This window comes from Wyeomyia smithii, chromosome 1, assembly GCF_029784165.1.
Source record: "Wyeomyia smithii strain HCP4-BCI-WySm-NY-G18 chromosome 1, ASM2978416v1, whole genome shotgun sequence".
Lineage (NCBI taxonomy): Eukaryota > Metazoa > Arthropoda > Insecta > Diptera > Culicidae > Wyeomyia > Wyeomyia smithii.
This window is the reverse complement of record NC_073694.1, coordinates 172841094-172864642: the sequence shown is the minus strand read 5'-3', so window position 1 is coordinate 172864642 and position 23549 is coordinate 172841094. Positions and strand designations below refer to the sequence as shown.

The window sequence follows — 23549 nt, the reverse complement described above, 5'->3', positions numbered from 1 at the left end:
TTTGGCCGCCATCTTGGATTATATCAGAAAAATGCAATTTTGACCCTGTTTGCAACTACCGATCTGAGACCAGCATTGAAAAGCTGAGAAAAAATGCTATAAGATGCAAGAAAAAAATTTGGTGAGCATCAGTGTTAACCCATCAATTGAAGCTATTTTCCAAGCTGAGTTTCAAAATATTCATCGTACATCGCGCGATCAACGTAGTAACCTGTCTACTGAGACCAAGTGGATGCACATGTTATTTATCCGTACAGATGTGTACGACATACATAGCGTGTTGGTTTTGCTAACCTTCGTACTACCATCCCATACAATGTTGTGCTTCATCTACTTCGTTTATATTTCAGCTTAGTTTCATAAAAAAAAAAAATCTAAATTTTGTCTGTCTCTATGATTTTCAATACTGCAAAACAAAGGTTCATGACCGCCGTTCCTAGCAAATCGATCCACTGTAGGTGAAACGTACAGAAAAGCTGTTAGAATCGAATGCAATACTATGACTGCTTGAGAACACACGCATCGCAATGCATTACACGATGGTGACCCCTCGCTCTGCGTTCTTCACCCGCTGAAGTAAGTGAACCGGACGGAACACATCGACCGTACAGCAGTTTTTCGAGCAGCAGTAGCAAAAAGTTTTAATTAAATTTCTAGTTGCGTGGTACGCCGTACAATGCCGAGATATGCTGTTGCTCCCTATATGGGGAGGCCGTTTCACGGAAGGCCAAGAAGTGCCCGGGGAAGGATTGGTCGGAAATTCGGTTGCAAACAATATGTAACAGTTCGAAAGTATTTGTAATTGTGTGGGGGTCTGAACTGCACCGAAGACCTGACGCACGGAAAAGAAGTTTAATTTATGTTTACACGATGGATGGTACTTGTTACCATAAAGCGCATTTATTAGATTCCAGCAAAGTTTCTCTGTGATAAACGTTGAACATCGGTGGGGGTTTCTGGGAAATGAGTTTTGTCGTGCTTGGATTAAGTATCACAGTTTTTGTTTTCATATTAGTTACAGGAATTCTTACAGCAGCATATTTTGGCTGTTGACTTTCCTGTATTGTTTTCGGAACATTTTATTCCACTTACCGGCTCTAAATAGGAACAAAGGCCCATCATTAGGCTCACTTTTCGCGGTAAGTAAAACGGTTGCCGGCGTAATTTGAATTTTCAGATAATTTTCCACCATCGCGTTTTTTTTTTTTTTTTTGGAATGGATCCCAATGGCTTTCGACGAAATGCCGTAGCTAGGGTAAAATTGCACCACTCATTCTCGACTGCCTATTCACCACCATGGCTCTAGCGCAAGCAAATCAGCATTTAAAATAGAGCAAGAAAAATGCACCACCAGTCGCATTTCAAGAGGTGAAAAAATGAATTGCCTTATAGCATCCTTTAGAGCGGTTCCTCCAACAACTCATCGCGCTCTTCCGGCGCTCCCAGGCCCCATGCACAGTTTCTCGAACATATGAATGCATCGACCGGCAAGAGGCACATGAAGTGCCTTTGTGCAGTGCCGGAACTTTCCCATCATCATCATCATCATCACCATGATTATCGTCATCAGCATAGCCGTCATCGTCCCTTCCTAGACGGGCAAAGACGACCGCCGAGTTTCTTCTGGTTACGGATCGCTCCATTGTGTCGCGCACACTCATGCACACACACCCAGGAACAGGACAAGTAGGTCCACCGAAGAGACGTGCAACGCAGAAGAGGTTGGAAAGTGTGTCATGTAAGTCTACTCTTTTTTTCTCACTTCATTCTTCAACACTTCTAGGTTTCCCCCTAGTCTGAACTCCACTAGATTTAGATCCACTAGGACTAGACTAGTCCGGAAAATTGCGAAATTCGTCGTCGAAAAGTCGACACACTTTTTTTCGGGTTTGGATTGGAACTTATGCTGTAACGATTCTCTGACTCGTTTCAAATTATATTAAAATGCGCTCATTTGCCGATTTCCTTTGGGAAAGTAACATCGAAACGAAGCTTTTTGCTCCAAAACGGAAGAGCCAATCTTCCCCTATAGTGGGCCAGTCCCCGAGCCGGGATCGTGCTCACATACTGTACCCGTTGTTGATATCACTTTAGGGGTTCTGAAATCTGAATGGCTTCTTCCAACGGCACTGCTGGTACTGCTGCTTCAGCACGATATATGTACCTTTTAAATTGCTGTAAGGACAAACATGCGAACCGGAAGGGGGCGGCAACCGGCGGGTTTGATTGTTGTTCTGTGATAGTTGCATTAAAGTAATCGCTTGCACTTGTCTTCGAAGTATGAAATTTTTATTATTATGCTAGCTGCTTGACTCTTCTGGTGGGCCGAACTGGCAGCGCCGTAGACACGGAAGGGATCTTCCCGGAGCGCAACCTGACAGACCGTGATGCAGTGCACTCTAGGGTTAAAAATAGTTGCTCCTGCTTCCGGCGGACAGCCGAAGTGTCGTTTGTTGTTGCCATGCCGTTGCCATTGCATTGTGCAGTTCATTTGACAGTGACAGATTTTGTTGTTGTTTTTTTTTGTGTCGAAAAGAGTGCATATCGTTCGGTGGATTAGTGTAAGTTTAGACAGCCACATCCCGGGTGATCGATATCATTAGTGAAATTGGACGAACCTGACAGCTATGGGAAACGAATTTTTGTAATGTTATACCATAAGTTTTAGAGAGTGCCGTACGTTGAGTGACTTCAAACAAATGTTTCTATCATGCTTTCAAACAACGTACAATGGTCCAGAAACCGATTTCAGGGGGAAAGCTCGATATCCATATTATAGAGTTTTTTTTTTCTTAAAAGTTATTATATATTAGCTATCGCGGCAAACTTTGTTCCGCCCATTTTTTTTTATTTAAATAATTTCAAACACTCTAAATTGATTTCACCTGCATCTAAAGTTTTAACATTCGATTTGTTTATAGTCTGCATAACAACCCGGACTTTGCATACGTTCAAACTGAAAGGAAATTGTTTGAAATGGTTGGTTCAGCTTTTGTACATCACCTCGATTCTAAAAATACCCATATTGGATAACATTCGGTCAGTTGCACTGCCAATTTTGCAGCAGATTTCCAGAAAAAGAAGTCCAGGCCCTCTCCTTCCAAAGTAGGGAGGAGTGTCAAACCATCATAGAAACATTTTTTATCCCCAAAAACATTCATATGCCAAATTTGATTCCATTTGCTCCATTAGTTCTCGAGTTGTGCAGAAATTTGTGTTTCATATGCATGGTATCTCTCTCTTTCTAAAAGAGAAGGGATGTCGAACCACCATGAAAGTATTTTTTGGCCTCAGAAATTTTCTCACGCCAAATTTAGTTTTATTCGCTTGATTAGCTCTTGAGTTGTGCAGAACTTGTATGGTACCCCTCCCTTCCAGAAGAGGGAAGGGTGTCGAACCACCATAAAAATATTTTTTGCTCTTAAAAATTCTCACATGTCAAATTTGGTTCCACTTGCTTGATTAATTCTGGAGTCATGCAAAAATTTGTATTTCATTTGTATGGGGTAAGTTGCTTTTAGCTTTGCGCAGTGGCGATATCGTAACCAATGAGGTACAACCGAGGTGCGATTATTGCTAGTTGAAAACTAATTTGTATGGGGCCCCCTTTCCAGAGACAGGAGGGGTGTCAAGCCACCATAGAAATATTTTTCACATCCGGAAACCTATAAATGTTAAATTTGGTTCCATTTACTTGATTAGCTCAAGAGTTATGCAAAAATTTGTGTTTTATATGTATAGGAGACCCCTCTTCTAGAAAACGGGAGAGTGACAGAAATATTTCTTGCTCTTGTGAATCACCAGAGGCCAAATTTTGTTCTATTTCCTCGAGTAAATCTCGAGTTATACAGATATTTGTGTTTCGTTTGTATAGGAGTAGCAGTGGGGGCTTAAAACTACCACAGAAATATTTCTTGCTTCTTAATACATTAACGTGCCAAGTTTGACTTCATTTCCTCGATTAGGTCCCGAGTTATACCAAAATTTGTATTTCATTTGTATCGGAGCCTCCGTTCCAGAAGAGGGAAGGTGTCGACTTACCCTGGAAATATTTTTTGGCTTTAAAAACTTTTACATGCCAAATTTGGTTCCATTTATTTGGTTAGTTCTCGGGATGTACAGAATTCCCGTATGGAAGAGGGAAGGGTGTTAAACAACCATGGTCATATTTGTTACGCCTTAAAACATACACCTGTCAAATTTGGTTGTATTTGCTTGAGTTGTGCGAAATTTGTGTTTCATTTGTGTGGGACCCCTCCCTTCCAGAAATCTCGAACTATCTTAGTAACCTTTCCCGGCCCCTGAAACCCTATGTACAAAATATCATCTGATCGGTTCAGTAGTTTCCGAGCCTATATGGATCAGACAGACAGATGTTTAGATGATGATGCGCTTTTTTGAAAATTATACAGTGCAACATTTTTCAGTGATTTTTGGTGTATTTTGATGCAAAAAAAAATTTCCCCGAGTTTGGGCCTATTTCACCTTTTAAATTTTTGAAAAATCGACAATTTTCAATGTTTTTTCAACGTCATTTTTTAAGGCAAATATAAAAATTCTAACAGTTTGTCCACATAATTGCAATTTCTTCCTCATCTTTAAAAAAAACAATTCTTAAAACGATGATTCTGCGAAAATAGTTTTGGCATAGTTTTAATATATTTTACATGATTTTCTTTTCGTTGGGTTACTCTAATGAACCCATTTTTCATCATCATTCACGATGCGATGAAGCAAACTTTTTCGCTAGTAGCTGTTGTTAAGAGACGAAAAAATGACATTTAACGTCCCTTGGCATCATATCGTAAGGACCTAACGTACCTTGTTTTTAAATTATTCCCAAAGCATGCAAACGTTTGGGATTTGCTTTGCAAGTAACTTCTAATACTGTAGCAAGCTGTAGCCCACATTTGCCATGAATCCTTATCGAGCAATTCCTCCAATTCAGCACCTTCGCAGATTTTTTGCCTTCCTTCACGCAGACAGTCCACAACGTTCGGAAAATTAGGAATTGCGACCAAAATTAATTTTTGATCTCAATATGTTAGTTTTCTATCGTAGATTATTTTATCGCAGCGGTTCTCAACCTTTTTTGTCCGCGTACCCCTTGTCGATATTTTCAAAATCAATCGTACCCCCTGGCTTGGAATGTTCTCACTGAGTGGGCAAGCAAGCGAACGACTTAATGCATGTTAGTCATTTATAGGTCAGTGGATAAATAAAATGTGTAACAATTGTTTGATATAATGTTCAACATTGTTGCGTTACTGCTTAATGGTGAATAAAGGTGAAAAGTTCCAAGGTCAAGCTTTCCCATACATTTCCCTCGCTATTGGCTTGCTTCCCGAGCACGGATAACAAAAATATGGACGGAATAAATTCCACTGCCTACATATTTCGACTCAACAAAGTGTTTTGGTTTGTTTCTCTTTCTCTAAGCTGCGTGGCCACGCCCTAATGGCAAAAATCTACTCTGAACTCGATACAAAAGACTGCGTGTAGAAAATTTAGCTTCAATCTAGTTCGACACACAATAGCGAGTGGAGTATAGCTGTTTGAGGTACGTATTTTGCTGGCACAGCTACTGGAGGGCACAGCGAAGAGCAAATTTTATTATGCGCGGCCAAGAAAAATGTTCAAAGCTACCGTTGGTGCGATCATCAGCGTTCTGTAGCACATATTTTGAGCTGAAGATTATGGAATCGGTTCTTTTCAGAACTATACATGCTTGATGATAGTTATGAGAATTTTCCCAACTACTACTAGTGTGAAATGTTCATCTATTTCTCAATAATTATTTTTACAATAACGACCATGGCGCACCAAAGATAAACGGTAGTGTTGCCTATGAATAGTTCATCACAACAAGATATAACCCTCATTTCAAGAATTTTCACTGCTAAATTGGGGAATTTTCGGTTTAATTGTTTGTTTGTGCCCAAACGAACACCGTTATTAGTCAAATGTCAGTAACGAAAATTAGTTAACCTAAGAACCAGAGTGATTTTCGCATCGGGAAAGCAAAAACTTTCTTTTGATGCTTATGAAAATCACTAAGTAGTATCGAAGGTGTTTTGGTTTATTTCTCTTTCTCTAAGCTGCGTGGCCACGCCCTTATGACAAAAATATACGTTGAACTCGATACAAAAAACTGCGTGTAGAAAATTCAGCTTCAGTCTAGTTTGTCACACAATAGCGAGTGGAGTATAATAGCTGTTAGAGATACGTGACTTTGAGAAATGAGAGCTGCATACGAGTCAACTTTCAGGCACTGCGGAACATGTTACCTAATTTTGCATACGGCAGCAACAGTTACCATCGTATGCTGCAGAATATTTAGCTGGCACAGCTACTGGAGGGAGCAAGCGGAGAGCAAACTTTATTATGTGCGGTCAAGCGAAATATTCAATGCTACCGATCATCAGCGTTCTGTAGCACGAATTTCTAACTGAAAATTATAGAATCGTTTTTTTCAGAACTATTGATGCTTGAGGATAAAAGTTATGAGGATTTTCGCAACTACTACTAGTGTAAAATTTTCATGTGTTCATGCATCGTTAGTTTTACAATAACGAGCATCAAATATAAACGGTAGAGTTGCCTATGAACAGTTTATCGCAGCATATAATGTACACTGGATTCTCTTTTTACGCGATTGATACGTGCGCGCAAAAAAAGAATCGCGTAAAAAAAATCGCGCAACTTCGAACAAATCGCGTAAAAAAAGATCGCGTCGTTACAAAACCTTTCGCTATGTGGTAAGTGTGTGTGTGTATGTGTGTATGTATGTCTATGTATGTGTATGTGTGTATGTTTGTGTGTGTGTTACATATTGGCTCATAAACAATATTTCCCATGCACACATCGCGTAATTTCAAGAAAATCGCGTAAAAAAAATCGCGTCATTTCGAGAACATCGCGTAAAAAAAATCGCGTAAAATAAAATCACGTAAAAAAAATCGCGTAAAAACAGAATTCAGTGTATACATTTATTCCTACGTCACCATTTCATACAACTCCTAGGGCTATATTCCTTGTAGTATTTCTTTCGCGTACCCCCTGAAGGCTTTCGCGTACCCCTAGGGGTACGTGTACCCCAGGTTGAGAACCGCTGTTTCATCATGTAAGAAAACTATTGTAGTGACAAAGGGCTGTCCATAAACCACGTGAATTGAGGCAAATCTATTTTTTCTTCGAACCAATAAAAATCATTATTGTTTACAAACAAAAAAATGATCTAATCTTACGTTTTTCTATCGCGGTTTGGACCAAATTGGTATATTATACAATATCGTTGATAAATTACCTAAAAATTCAAGATTCAAAAATTTGCCTAAAAATTCAAAATTCAAAAAATGGCATATCGTTGATAAATTACCTAAATATTTAAAACTATGTTTAAATTTTAAAACTTATAGAAAAATGGAAAGTTTTCGATCATCTTTTTCCACAATAAAACGCAAGTTACGCAAAGGGCACAAGTAGGACTCTCAAATACACTATTGGGATCTATACTTACACGTGCTTACATTAGGTGTTTTTGAAGGTCAAAATTACGAAAAATTCTTATATTTTCTATGTGGTCTGTAAGGTTAAAACCAATTACTCTTCCAGTTTTAGCTTATTTAATAGGCTTCTAAATTTATGCAACATAACAGCTTTAGTGGGACTGTATATATTCCAACATAATCAAAAAACCAGTTTTACTCTCGGGGCTAGCCACCTTTATTTTCATGAAAAATATTTCGATAATATTACACACGCTCGTTCAATTTAACTCTAAACTGAGTTAAATATCACTCTGTTTCGTTAAAAGTGGACGAACTCTGAATAGAGTATTTGTGCTATTATTCACTTTTGGGTAACATGTCTATCTGTCAGAAACTGAGCAAATTTAACTCTGTTGCTATTTATCACAAATCAACGAAACTGAGTTAAACACAAATCATCAATTGTTTATTCATAAATGATAAGAAAGTAGTCCAATGATCTTAGTTCAAACAACTTCAACATCTTCTGCCTTGGCGGCTTCTTTTAAAACAGCAGCGATACGGTTAACAGTTGCTCGGGAAGAGATGCCAGGTACTTTTTAAAATCTTCGACGCCGTTAGTGGTTAGGGCTCGAACCAATTTACAACTTTGAGTAACACTCTAGAAATAACTGATAAAACGCCGAATATTAGCTTCAGAATATACACTGCTTTTACTACTTGAAAATTTTCAACATTCGCTCATATTACGCAAAAATGGGTAATTACATCACAGGAGGGTTGTGTGCAAAGCCACGACCGCAAGGATGAAGTAGAATACTTTTACAAGAAAGAAAACCCGGCTGCTTGCGTATCAGTCATTTTTTAATCTGTTGTTCAATTCAATAACGGATAAGATACCGATCACATCTTAGCGTTATCACTGACAGTGCGAATAAAGTATTCCTTGTGATAAAATAAACAGTCAAAAGCTGATTTAACACTCAAAAGTAAACGGCTTATGTGTTGTCAAAATGAGTCAACATTTTTAATTGAATGCATTTACTAGTGCCCGCTATCGCACAGAGCCTGCATTTCACTAAAGTGCCTCACTGCATCAGCTGCTATCGATGCTATACCCGCTGCAACTGCTACGCTATCCGTAGCCATGTCAATGGCTATACGCTGCTATTGGTATCCGCTGTCCCTGCATCAGCTGGCCCAGCTGCTATCGAAGCTGAGATCCGCTGCAACTAGTGCACTATCCATTGATATGCTACAGCTGTGGCCGCTATCCGCCTGGTATCCACTGCACTGCTACTGCTGCTGCTAAGGGAAGACTGCTGTTGTCGCTGTCTAGAATTATTATGAGTCATAATTTGGACTTGGTAATTTTTGAATTTTGATTATGCGAAAAATTAATTTTTATGCTGATAATGAAATCTTTTCGGGTGTTGTGCTCATGACTGAAGGAAAAGATAATTCAGTACGTTCTGAGACACGGAGATGAAGCCAAATATATATCTGTTACAAATTTCATGAAAGTGTAAATTGATTTAAGAGAAAATATTAACTCTTCAATTTGGTTTTTATTTTATCCTGAAAAGGACAATTTGTTGTTTAATTCAATGTTTGATAAGATGCCGATCACATCTTTGCGTTATCACTGGCAGTCCGAATAAAGTATTCCTTGGGGGAAAATAAACACTGAAAAGCTTTCCAGAACGTTCTTTCCATTGGATGCATTTGCTAGTGTGCCTGCTATCGCTCAAAGACAGCATTTCACTAAAATGCCACACTGCATCAGCTGGCCCTGCTTATATTGATGCTGAGACCAGCGTCAACTGCTGCGCTATCTCCGTTGCCACAGTAGTGGACGCTTCCGTTGCCATTGGTATCCGCTGCCCTGCATCACCTGGTCCTGCTATCGATGCTGAGACGCGCTCCGCTATCCGTTGCCATACCACAGCTGTGGCCGTTATCCACTGCACTGCTACTGCTAAGGGAGGACTGCTGTTGTCGCAGTCTAGAATTATAATGAGCGGCTTCAAGTGAACAAGTTCGGCTTCAGGCCAAATAGCACATTTCAAATGGCAAGGTCTATGATTCTGTCGACCGTGCTTGGGAAGTAATCATATAACGACCAATCAGAGGCCGAAGTTTTCGTTTTGACAATGCTTGACTATTTTCAGTAGTACAATAGTTTGAAAAATAAAATTACAATTATCTGCATTTGGGAAGAATCTTAAAAGATTTTCCAAGCTATTGCTGCAAGAACGAAGGAAATCCATCGAATACTAACCGATTTATTAGCATTTGAAATTGGACATATTTTTCTCTTTTTTCATTTTTAGATTTTCATTTCACATCCCTATGTAGCCCAATTTCCTGAGAGAAGTATTCTACTTCAAAAAATATAAAACAGAGTAGATGTTATTCAGTTTAGGGTAAAATTGAAGGAGCGTGCACTATATTAGTTGATATATTTTGATATTTCGATATTTTGATCTGTCAATTGACATCTCTCCAACGATAATTTGACATTAATAAGCTATGATTTAGATAGAGGTGTACCCAAAAATGCAACGATAAATACTTTGTAATATTAAATATTGGAAATATTTCGCAATATAATAATAGTGTCTTGCCCCAAGGTTTTACTTCATTTCTGAAAGAGGTATCCTTCGAGGCGTTTTTCAACATGAACCGTTTAATGCATTAGGATTTCATCAAAAATTATAAAAATATAGATCAATTTCTACAAAATCATGTGTGCAAAACATCTTAAATATGAAATTCTTATTTTGGTAATTTTGACCGCTCCTCTATCGTCTTACGTGCAGTCGTCAGCATGGAAATAACCGTCTTCAAAGCGACGGAACCAATTACGTAGATTGTCTCAGTTAGAACACCATTTCCGTAAACTTTTTTTCAACTCCCGATCCACTTCAGCTGCCGTTTTCTCAAAATAAAATAAGTAGAGTAACACTTTCCCCAAATGACGACTATTTGGCACTAAAACCGACATTTTCACACAACCAAAAGTATGAGACAATAATAAATAATTATCTCTACTCAAGAACATGCGATAGAATCATCTAAAATTACTGAAGAGAATAGATTCTTCTCTCAGTTTTTAAACATCAAATGGTTTTGGCTCTGATCATTCAAAATTCATTATTTAGAAGTATGTCTTTATTACAAAATATAAAATTTGTTTCGAAACCCGTACACAACTGTACGTGTCAGCAGACGGCTAGGGATGGGCGATACTGACAAAAGTATCGATACTTTGGTATCGCGATATTCAATAGGGCAATCCGGTTGGGAGATTCTCGATACTCGATACCTTGATAGTATCGATATCGGACTTACCATTTTTTCCAAAAACTGCAAATACCTGCAAGTCAACAAAAATCTGCACACAAACTCCGCGCAATAAAAATCCGCGTTTGGCAGACAAATCTGCACATCTGGTATCCCTGGAGAGAGGTGGTTGATGGTAAAAAAAATATCTAGTGATGCTGCAAGTGTCGTTTAAAAAGTAAAGTCGATACCGGTACTCCTCTCTCGCGGTGAGTATCGAAGCCAAAATACTCGATACCGCAACTCCTGGTATCGATACTGTTGGTATCGATGCTAGTATCGCCCATCCCTAGCAGACATGCGATAGAATCACCTATCGCATCGCACCTATCGCCCAAACTAGCCAACTGCCGAAATTTTCATAATTTTAAGTTGCTTTGCACCTTCGCACAGTAGTACGAGTGCTCAGAATCGTGAACTATTTCCATTTATTCTTCAAATACCGCTTTTATTGACGCACTATTTTTAGGAGACATCGTCTTCAACAAATAACAAATAAAAAGTTATTTTTCAAAATAAAGCACTGTCCGTATGTCACGATTAACCCTGTAGTGCCCAGTGCTGCCTTCAGACGGTCTTCAGTTAAACCTCTAAAAAGCTTCAATCATTACTTGAAAAATGATTATAAAGTTTCAAAGTGTTTTTTTTCGAAGTCCATCTGAAACTTAATTTGGGCACTAGAGGGTTAAACTCAATAATGGATCAGCGTGATCGACGTGAAAATTTGTGTGTATAGATTTTTAGAGCCGAGAATGGTTTTTATACTTGTTTCAATGAAACTCAAATGAAACTCAAATTTCTGCATAACACAAGAACTGATAAAGCAAATGGAACCAAATTTGGCAAATTAAGAATTTTGGTAGCAAAAATATTTCTATGGTGGTTTGACACCCCTCCCTTGCCTGGGAAGGAGGTACGACACCCCTCCCACCTCTCGAAGGAAAAGACTATCATACAAATGAAACACAAATTTGTATATAACTCGAGAACTAACCAAGGAAAATAAAACCAAATATAGAATATAGACGTTTTTGTCGGCTGGAATTATTTCTTTGGTGATTCGACATCCCTCACTCTTCTGGAAGGTGGGGGTCCCATACACATGAAACACAAGTTTCTGCATAACACAAGCAAATGAAACCTAATTTGACAGGTTTTTGGCAATAAGAAATACTGAATACTAAATGATGGAACGGCTCCCGTCCCTTTTCTGAGAGCGAGGGGTCCCATGCGAATTAAACAAAAATTTCTGCCTAAAGCATGTATTAGACGACGCAAATATTTGCTATTTTTAGTACGATTTTCATTTGCTCAAAATAAAATCTGTATTAAAAAATAGCAAATATTTGCTTCGTCTAATACCTGCTTAACTTAAGAACTAAAGACAAATTAACGAATGGGTCATTCCATACGAAGTGTACATGCCACTTGGACACGACCATCACAGATTTTGCTCAAGATTGGGGGAATTATTCATCTACAGTCTTTTTGGAAAAAAAGACAATTTTGGTTTCGATTGGAATACCGCCCGCTCTGTAGGGCCCTGATCTTATTTCTTTTTCTTACAATTCATAGACGTGAGATGTTGGAAAAATACTGAAATTAACCAAGGAATCCGGAAAAAAATATAACTTAAGACCAGAAGTGTTGCCAGATAAATTTTTTTTGTATTTGAAAACTAAATTTACATTTTTCGGCAAATGCAGCCATTTTTATTTTAAATTTGATAATTTCATCGTGTTCCTCCGAAAATTTTACGTACGAAACAACTATCATCCCGAGGTAATATGAGCCAATCTCGAGATATAACATTTTTACGAAAATAGTTGTAAATTTCGTAATTAATTTATTTTATAATTTATAGACGTGAGATACCCGAAAATAGTGATAGGTGAATTTTGAAGAAAATAAACCAAGGAATCCGGAAAAAATATTGTATTTGATCGGAAGTGTTGCGAGATTATTTTTGTATTTTAAAACTAAATTTGCCTTTTTCGGCCAATGCAGCCAATTTTATGTCAAGTTTGATAGTTTCATCGTATTTTTCGGAAAATTTAACGTAAGAAGCACTTATTACCCCGTGGTAATATGAGCCAATCTAGAGATATAACATTTTTACGAAAAACTATTTACGAAATTTAAAAATATTATAAATATATTTATTTGAATATTTTAGACATTTTTTTTTTGCTATCTAGGCTATGAAAGTGGGAGAGTCTGGGCGGCTTGAAAATTCGAAAAATGGGACGGCAGAATACTAATAAAAGGCTCTACAAGTAATACATTTCACAATTATGAAAATTTTGAAAAATTTTTCAAAATTTAAATTTATTTTTGAAACTCTGAATATGCAAATTACAGACTTCATTATATAAAAATTAAAATATATTTATAACAAATCAAAACAAAACCTACATTATTTTCGTTTTTACAAGCTTCACAGAATAGAAAGATTTTAGGAAACGTGAAGATGAGAGATAAAAAAGGGTCATCGGTTTTTTGGTTTTTCATTGTCAGAGAAAAAAAATTCGAACATTTTTTGCACTCATTTTGCAACGCATATCCCAGAAAACCGAAGCCATGACCTTGGAACTGTTTCCGTCTTCTGTGGATGCGGTTATTCTCATTTAGTCGTTTCGTTTATTCTTTCGTTTTGAGTGTAGAGTGGAGGGCTAGAATTGCATCCCTAGATATGAATCGAGGCAGTTGAACACTTAAGTCAAAATTTTGATTATACAGAAAGAAACTATTTTCCGGAAGTATTATCGACTCGTATTCGAAGTGCGCGCGCATAGCGTGGCAGTATTCTAACATTATAAATAACATTAACTCATCACATATGTATGACACTCTCACGAAACATGACTCCAACAATAAGTCAAAACACAAACACATAAGATTAACCCAGATTAATGTGTCGCATCTAGGGATAAATGAATATCCATTTATCAAAGCTTTTAAGCAAAATTGGCCAGTAAATCATGAGAACGTCATTTTACCCTCTCTATACGTATGTCTAAAACAAATTAGCAGACTGATTGGATCAAACAAAATACCGACCCACAACCGGGTTTCCAACTGTGAATCAAAATAACGATTCCGATCGGAACAAATTTAGCTCCAAGCATGGATGGAGGAGGATTTAATTGTTTTTCTCGAAACTGCCTCCCGTTCCCGAGCTGGCAGCAGCTATCATACCGCCGCAATCTAGCAGCAGCAGCAGCACTCACCGGCGCTGGCGTACCAGGTGCCACTTACGAGCAGAGTTAGCTACAAATAATGACCTTTTCCACCAACGCCGACACAGCGGACGACCTCACACTGAGCGAGGAATGATGATGAGGTTGACTTCTTTCACCTGAACACTCGGGCCTCAACATCCTGTAACGAACGTAGTCCTGGTTGCGCAACCCACAGTATCCCAGAATAACCGACTCGATTCGAGAATCTAGCGTAGCATGAAAATAAAAACAAGCAAAGTGTGGAACCGACTGCACAGAGTAACGGATGCAACACACAGCTAACCGAACGAAACGGATTGAAAGGTTGGAGGTGCACACAGTGACAGGTTTCCACTTGGCAACCTGTGATATGCCCTTCTGAAGATTTTCAACACCTTCATCAGGGCGAGAAGGTGTTTTGTTGTCAACAAGGTTAGCAGTGCAACGTCTGTCAACCAGTGCGTTCTTGCCCCTGGGACCTATTTCCTTTTGTCTCAAACTTCCAGTTTTTCGGATTTGCCGTTAGTGGTAACGGCGGCGTAGTAATCAATCACTGTTATCTTCACTAGGCTCCCTACCGTAAACAATACGCTCTGTGCAAGAACACAGTGCACTAAGCAGAAGGAAACTGATGAGCTCCACATAAACTCACAGACACATGTTTGAGATGGGAACACGGTACAGCCCCTCCGGCAGTTGTTACAACAGAAATCTTGAAGCGAACTTGTACCGTTTGACCACTACTCGCTCGCCTGAGTACAGAACGTGAAACGAAAAACTTTTCTTCGGTTTAGATTGCCACCCTCTCAGCCTTCAGTACAGGGAACCAGGACAACGAATTGCAACTGCGTTCTGGCTCTCATGGTTCACCGGTTTGGCAGATTATTTCGGAGCGCACAATCCAAATAGCAATCCTGCGGTCGATTTATTCACTCCGATAACCGCGGCACTGCTACTAAGATCATGCATCGATGGTAAAAACCTAAATTCCTTGTAAAAGGACGCTGGTAAATTGAAGCAAAACCCCTTTTTTCCGGCGAAGATTTGTCTCTCAATTTACGTCGGTTCGATTGCGCAGTTACATGCGAATGTAAGAACGAGGACTTTCACCTATGGAGCAATACAGTAGGATGTAGTTTTTTACCGCTTTAATTCATACGACAAAAAGCAGTTAATTTACTCCAAAGCTCGAACGTTTGGATTGCAACTTTCGATTGGCCTAGATTAACTTGCCGGAAGCCGAGAAAACAATAATTGCTTTGGTGGTCCCACTGAAGGGCAATCGAGCGGATTTTCGCCACAATTTAGGGTATAGTCTGCTTCCTTTTTTGTTTTTTTTTCTGTAAATATGTGTGAAACGCATGTCGTTGCAAATCGTTCCAAATTTGAATCAAGTGAATTAAATATTAGTGGCGAAAGTTTAGATTATTCCTCATATTATCCTCAACTAAAGCTAGCTGTAAGCATTCTTCAACTTATTTGGAGGTTCTAAACTCTTTTGAGTAACCCCGCCAACGGAAATCCCGCAAACCGCTGCGCTCGACTGGGGGAATAAACCAAAACCCGGTGACAGCGAACCCACAAAACATCAGTCGTGCTTGAAGTTTCACAAACGCACTTCAATTACATTGTCGCAAGAGCAAACATTTCGATGCTAAATTGACGGAAGACCAGAGCGCCACCGCCGCGGTACTCCGCAGTGGTTCGTAAACAGAACTTAATTGACTTCAGAGTAGTCAAAATGTTTATTCTACTCTTATTTTTGCACTTCTTACTTCGCATCGCTTGCGGTTGTGTCGTTACTACGTACCCCACGATTCCCGAAGAAAGAGATGCGAACGAACAACGGAAACATGATGGATGCCAATTGTAAACACTATTACTTAATTCGAATTGCAAACGACGGGTGTGGTGATTTTCTCGGGGAAAGCGGTGGTCCAGGGAAATTGACAGCATTCAGTAGAAATAACGTTCGATTCTTGCTTTCTGCTATGCTTTTCGGTAAGTAGCTTTTTGGGGTTAATCGACTGGCAACAAGGCCAACAAAGTGCTGAGCGCGTTCTGCGCCTACGTTTAAACAGGCAGTTCCCCGCGAAATAAAAGTGGTGTAATTAGTGAAATCGCAAAGTTTGTGTTCCCCTGTTATCTAGAATAGTGAAAAAGAGAATCAATGGACCGCACTGAGCAGAATAAGTATCGTTTTATTTTCGAAGTCTTTTATTTGTTTTTGACCAAGCACAAAATTATCCACGACCGAGAAGTAAAATTAGATACGCTCGCAGCGCCGTTTTCGATCGCTGGCGGGTAGACGAATTAGCGAATAAAGCTGGCCTAAAATGGACACCCACCTATAATCAAATACAAAACACAAACGACACGTGGTGGGAAGCTTTGTTGACGCTGATTAATAATAATTTGTGGTTGGAGAAAACCATTAACATTTTGCAATTTCTAATTTAACTATTCATTTTTACCCGAGAAACACCGCTTCCCCACCTGTCTTATTTCGCCCGCAAAGGCTTAGCTTACTTAACTCATTAAACTCGCCCCATTTACGTTACCCTGGCCAAACTGGCCAGGTATTGTCTTCCGCACAATCAACGGCACACCACAAGCTTCCAACAAAACTGGCAGCTGCTGTTGCCTGCGAGAAAAGTTCGGCTTATTTTGTTGCATGAAAAGTTTCAATACATGCTCCCGAGCAACAAGTTTGCACACCCAGCCGGAACCAGGTTCCTGCCTGCCGCTGCTGTTTCTTGCCCCTAACCTGACCATGGTAAGGGGCTTCAGCAATTGTGCGAGAATTTTGTAGTACGGTGCAGCCGTTTTTCAGCTCAGCGGAGCAAAAGGGAAATTATGCTGCATCATGTACGCGGGCGCACTCGGCAGGGGTGCTTCATTGGAAAAGATATATTTTTTGCCCAGCAGCACGGAAATGATGGAAGTAACAGTGAGACGCGCTGTAAATCGGATTCCGAAAATCTGACAGAGCAATCATAAACGAAATGTAACTAAGTTGAGTATGGTTCAATACAACCGCTCTTGTCATATGTTTGAATGTTCCGAAAGCAGAGAACCATTTTTTGGTTATTACTTTATATTGCTACTCACCACATATTTCGATTTATGGTAGATTGGGATCGACCAGCGATAGTCTTACCTAAAAAATATAAGAAACATAATATTAGTATATTTTCCAGGTTAACAGCATCTATTTCTTCAAGTCTGCCTAAAAATGCTCTGCTGATCGATACTAGTCTACAATGGAGAAACAAATTCTCATCGTTGTGCTGCAAACGTCACACTTTTTCAATCTTGCTCTCCGGCGGAAGGGTCGAATGACCATGCGATATTTCGTTTATGTAAAATGCCCCCTCCCCAACCCGCTGTATTCTCCTGACAGCCTTTTCCCACCCGTCCGACTCCAATTTGTTCCCAAGGCCTGCCAGTTTGGTATCAGCGCCAGTTTTTATCTCTTATCCTTGCTTCCACCCACACAGACACACACCGGTTTACTTTCAGTGAATTTTATTTTTTTATTTCAATTTTTCCCTTCGGTTTTCGTTTGCTCGTTATATTCCAAGTTCTGAGAGCTGCTGCCTGCCGCTAGGACTATGCTTTCGCCTGTCATGCTGACCGACCGACCGAGCGACCGGCTTTCCCTTGTCAGCTCCAGCCCGCCGGCCACTGGATCGAATGTGTTAACCGCTCCAGAGCGCCCCCCATCCCAGCCCCTGCGTCGACTTCGGCCGAGAGATGATGCTATTAATATTATCCCACCATCCATCAGAAAAGCTCCGCCGCGCCGTATCCCCAAGACTGACCCCTTCCAACATGGGCAAGCACTGTGTCTGCACTTTTTTATCTGCGTTTCCTCTCATTTTCCACTATTTTTCTCGATGAGTCACGTTTGAGTAATTGTTCGCTTTACTGAAGACCGGTCGGTTCCTTCTTAGCTCCGGCCGAGAAAAGCCATTCTCACGCTAGCCAACACGACGAAAACTCCAAATAGCTGTGAAATTCCTCCGTCATCAACCACAAACTAGCGAAGGGAAGAAAGCAGAAAAAAAACTCATCCTACGTTCCTCCGTTTCCGCTCTAAATTGACCAATCAGCAGCTGGACATGTGATTGGCGGCTGTGTGCGTGTACATATAGTGTGCTAATGAGTCGTTAGGTCTGGAAAAATGTGCGTCGCAAATTGCGACAATAGACGACGTCATAAAGCTCGGTAAAATTCGACAATTACCTTTTTCTTCATGTCAGCATGACGGCTTACAGCCTTTTCCATACCTTTTTGCAATGATGCGATATCTAAATGCATCGATTTTCAACTCGCTTGAGGAGTTGGTGGCACCCTCTCAGAATCCAACGAAACTTTTATTGCATATTTTTATTATAATAGATATATTTAAGATAGAGAAAAATTTTCAGGAGATGAATTTTAGGAAATTGTCTAATTTTACTTTTGTTAAAATCTTATTTAAAACTCTACACGGTCTTTTCAGTTTTTATTCAAATTTTATTGAGAAAATTTAGTTACCTAAAACCCTTCTGTACAGTCTAAAATGGGCACACTTAAGGTGAAACTGTGTTGAAGCCACAAATGGCCGACTTCCAGTAACCACTTCGAATTTTCAAAGGCACAAGGCTTGGAAATAGTTGATAAGGACTGTATCGAAAAGTAATTAGCAACATCTATTTGTGAATTATATATGACAGGGATTGGCAATTCTTTTCATGTTTTCAGTTTATTGAAGTTTGGTTCAGTTTCAACCAATTTATGGCTTACGTAAATCAAAAACTTATCTTCTGATACCTGAACCATATAGTTCTTACGTTTCCGGTAAAAACGTTATTTTATGTTTGCTGCGGTGAAACATACAGGGGATAGTCAAAATAGGTAGGATAGGCAAAATTTTTATAAAATTTGAAATGCTGTAGCTGTACCAAATATTATTCGATTTTAATAATTCGAACACTATTAAACTGGAAAACTTTCGAAGTTTCATTTTCTGACCACAAATGTGGCCTAGGTGACCGGATGTAGGAAATATTCTTGAGTTCCGGTAGGCATGTCAAACCAGCTAATTTTTAGATGGATTTGGTAATGGGTTACCTGATAAAAATGCTCATTTGCATCATCGGCATAGGTGACAAAACCATTTTTGGAGCAAATGGTTCATCAAGATTCGGAATCGACCAAGAACTCATCGAGAAATGGCTATTTTTCATCTATAAGTCCCCAGAGGAGCCTGTAGTAAGGGACATTTACATTTTTGCATTAAATATAGCGTGCGACACCTCTATCTTCTGGATATTTTATCTGGAATCTTTTAAAAGACATATTTCCTAACATAGGCTGTATTGGCCACAAGTTTTCCAATTTAATGGTGTTCGAATTATTAAAATCGAATAATATCCTACATATTTTGACTATCCCCTTATATAAAATAGTGTTTTCACAGGGAACGCATCAACTATTTTTAAGTCTTGTGCTTTCGAAAATTCGAGGTCGTGGCTCGAAGTCGGCCATTTTTGCTTCAACATCGTTTCACCTGAAGGAAAAAAAAATCTTACAAAAATCCAAGTCATGTCATTAGACATTTTGACGTGTTGGGTAGGGGAAAGTTTCTCCCTAACGGAGCCTTGTTGGCAAAGTTATAGCCAACTAAATTTTCTATCTTAAAACCCAAATATAAAAAAAATTAGATGACCGTTTTTTTATATAACGTTATGTTTTTAATATCACTCTTTGTTTTTTTTTTTTTTTCAATATTGTTTGAAAGTTCAGACAATCCTTCAAACATCATTCTTTGACACCTTGACAACATTTTTTATTTTCCGTACGTCTCATGAGCGCTCAGAAGCAAATACCTTGAAAAATAGTAGAAATAAAAAAGTTATCGTTACACTGGAGTCTTTTTTTACGTGGGTTATTTTTATGCGGTTTTTTTATACGCGACTATTTTTACGCGATTTTTTAATAACGCGGATTATTTTTACGCGTTTTTTTTTAAATAACGCAGATTACTTTTACGCGATTGGGAAGATTATTTTTACGCGGTATTAAATAAGTTTAGTATAAGTAAATCCAATGATGTAAAAATTAATCGTATGGTTCATGACAATAAGATATTCTGTTTCATTAATCTAAATAACGCATATTTTCAATAAATCTGCTGTTATTATCAAAAAATAGGCAATTTCCGTTGATTCGGGAAGAAGGAACAAAACTACATTAATAATGGTATAACGATACGAGTCAGGGTCGTGGCGATTAGCTTCCGATTAAGGAACGAAAGCTTAAACATATGGCAAAATTATTATATAAATGTTATTGTCATGTTCTACGATAAATTTTCATTTTAGAAGCACTATAAACTCATTTTGTGTGTTTCGTTGCCATTTTTATATCATTTTTCAAGTTTATATTTACTTACGTGCCATTATTTTCAATCGGATCTTTTCATTGAATGGAGTTTTTTACGCGAGTTTTTAAAATTACGCGGTTTTTTTATACGCGAATTTTTTCAACGCGGTACAACCAACCGCGTAAAAAAAAACCAGTGTAGATAAACTTTTTTTTAAGAGTGTCTAATATATTTTTTTCAGAAGAGTAATAGGCCTATTTCCGGATTAATCTCTCCCAGCTGGTCTCGAGGTACGATGCTGGCCTAACATGCCTGCTGCGTAGGTTCGAGTCTCGGCTCGGGAGAGACTGTTAGTGTCAGTAGGATCGTAGCGCTAGCCCCGCAATTGTCCTGTACACTAAACAATTGGCTGCGAAGCCTGTGTATAATAAACAGAAGGTCGAGTTCTGATACGGAATGTAGCACCAAGGCTTTGCTTATAGGCTAGTTTGAACAAAAAAAATCAATCACTATTTGTTTCTAAAATCAATTTTTTTCAGTGTAGGACCTCTTTTCCTACAAGTCATACTTGACAACCTTTTCTCTATCTCTTGTCATTGTTTCAAGTGAATAATGACAAAAGATAAAAATGTCAATCCTTTTCAAATGTTATTCTGAAGCAATTCCACGAAAAAGTAAAAGGTTATATCAGACACACAACCGCATTATTGACGTAGGACAACGAGGAGCTATCAGTCATTAACACACAACACAGTGAGCAAGAGAGTAGAAAACTAAAATTACCACGTTCTTAATTGTTACTTGCCAAAGTCTTTGAATTTAATATTATCAGATCTCGTTGTAATGACAAATTCAGCATATTCTCTCGATCCCCTCACGGCGAACGGATATTGACAACGTTCATTCTGTAGAGTAGAGGACAAACAGTTTGCCAATATTTGAACTATCACCACCAGATATGTGCAGACATTTCTGCATGTTGGCTAAAACGACATATATCATAAAATTTGCTCTGAGAGGACAGTGCACAGTGGTCCAATAAGGCAAAAAGTGGAACTTAATTCCATAGCGCCTTTCACTCCGTCCTAGCCTAAAAGTGGCTTCGAAACAATTGCTTGTATGAATGACCCGCATAATCGCAAGTTGTCAAAAAATATGAAATGTTTACTAAACTAAAAATAAAAAACCTAAATTAATCCACCTAGCGGTCAGACCCAGCCTTTCTCATTTAAACTTATTATTTGTAGAAATAGATTTACATGAACGCTGCAATCCAATAAAGGAATATTCACTCTTTGGGTACTAAAATATTGATGTTGTAACTAAAGTATAAAATTTGAAATTTGAATTAAATTCAATCATCAGCAATATCAGAAACGTTTAAATTGAACGATAACATATTTAAATTATGTTGAGGTCACATATATTGATCAAAGCAGGTATAGTTTTGAATAGTCTCTTAATTTCTTTACTTTTCATAACTTCTGAACCACATATCAAATTGTTATGAAGTTTATCATTTGTAAGTTTGAGAGATGACTCGTTCGTATGACACAAGTTATGTTCCAATAAGTCATGTAATCTTTGAGATAATAGACTTTCGTTGTTTTATTAACAATTTAATACATAACGGTTGCTTAAGTTCGATTATAATCAAATGAAAAGGGAACGTATAAAGCAGCCAAACTTTGAAACCACGTGTTCAATCATTATTTATCAGTTAACCCTTAACTAGCCCGTTCATCTGATATCAATATTGTTCAAATCGGTTGTGTAGTTTCTAAGATAATGAAGTTTCGTGATTTTCACATTTCGATACATTACAGACGAAGTTACAATCCGATTACAGCAAAATGCAATAGGGTGTTATGAGGCAGCTAGACCTTTCATTTGATACTAATTCTGTGGGAATCGGGTCAACCATCTCTGAGAAAAGTGAGTGAGTCCAGGTAGTCTTCGGAATATGTTTCTTTCAATAGCTAGATTTCACATTTTTAAACATAACAGGCAAAGTAATAATCCGTTTGCAAAAAAAAATCATTAGGGTCTTATGGGGCAACAAGACCTTCCATATGACACTGATTTTATGCAAATCTGTCCAGCCATCTCTGAGAAACATGAGTGAGATTAAATAGTATCCAGAACACGTTTCTTTCCATAACTTCTGAACCACACGTTCAATCTTCATAAAATTCAAAAGTTAAGGGTTTTTCAGGTAACCCGTTCATTTGAAACCATTTTGTAGTTTCTGAGATATTGATGTTTCGTGATTTTTACATTTTGATACATAACCTCTAAACTAGAAATCTGATTACAATAAAATTCAATAGAATCTTATAGGGCAACTAGACCTTTCATTTGCAATTAATTTCATTGAAATCGGTTCAGCCATCGCTGAGAAAAGTGAGTGAGAAAAAAAGTTTCTAGTGATCGTTAGGAGAAAGTCAATATGTTTACTTTCATTATGTGATTTCACATTTTTATGAACAACGGACAAAGTTACTATCCGATTGCAATAAAATTCAATAGCAACCTATGGGGCAACTAGACCTTTCATTTGACACTAATTTTGTGAAAATCGGTTCAACTATCTCTGAGAAAAATGAGTGAGTTTAAACAACCTTAGGATAACTTTTCTTTACATAACTTTTGAACCATATGTTCAACCATAACGAAATTTGAAAGTTAAGGATTCTGGAGACAGCCCGATCATTTGAAACCAGTTTCATTGAAATCGGTTGTGTGGTTTCTGAGATATTGATGTTTCGTGATTTTTACATTTTGATACATAACCTCTAAACTAAAAATCCGATTACAATGAAATTCAATAGCAACCTATGGCGCAACTAGACCTCTCATTTGCAATAATTTCATGAAAATCGGTCCAGCCATCTCTGAGAAAAGTGAGTGAGAAAAAAAAGTTGCACATACATACACACACACATACACACATACATACATACATACAGAAAATGCTCAGTTCGTCGAAAGGGGTCGAGTGGTATATGACATTCGGCCATTGGGACCACTTTTATACCTTTGGTTTTTCCAGTGATTGCTATACCTTTCTAGGAGAAAGGCAAAAATTAACTTTTTTGTGTTGAGAGATAGAAGAATAGT

General features: G+C 38.3%; 1 protein-coding gene and 1 pseudogene across 6 annotated transcripts in view; one reads left to right on the top strand and one right to left on the bottom strand.

Annotated features, from left to right (window-relative positions):
* Positions 1-23549, bottom strand: part of LOC129732015 (translational regulator orb2-like) — an 815319-nt gene that overhangs the window by 749356 nt on the left and 42414 nt on the right. The gene's annotated exons all lie outside the window — the stretch shown is intronic.
* On the top strand, positions 3520-3649 carry LOC129719228 (U4 spliceosomal RNA; annotated as a pseudogene).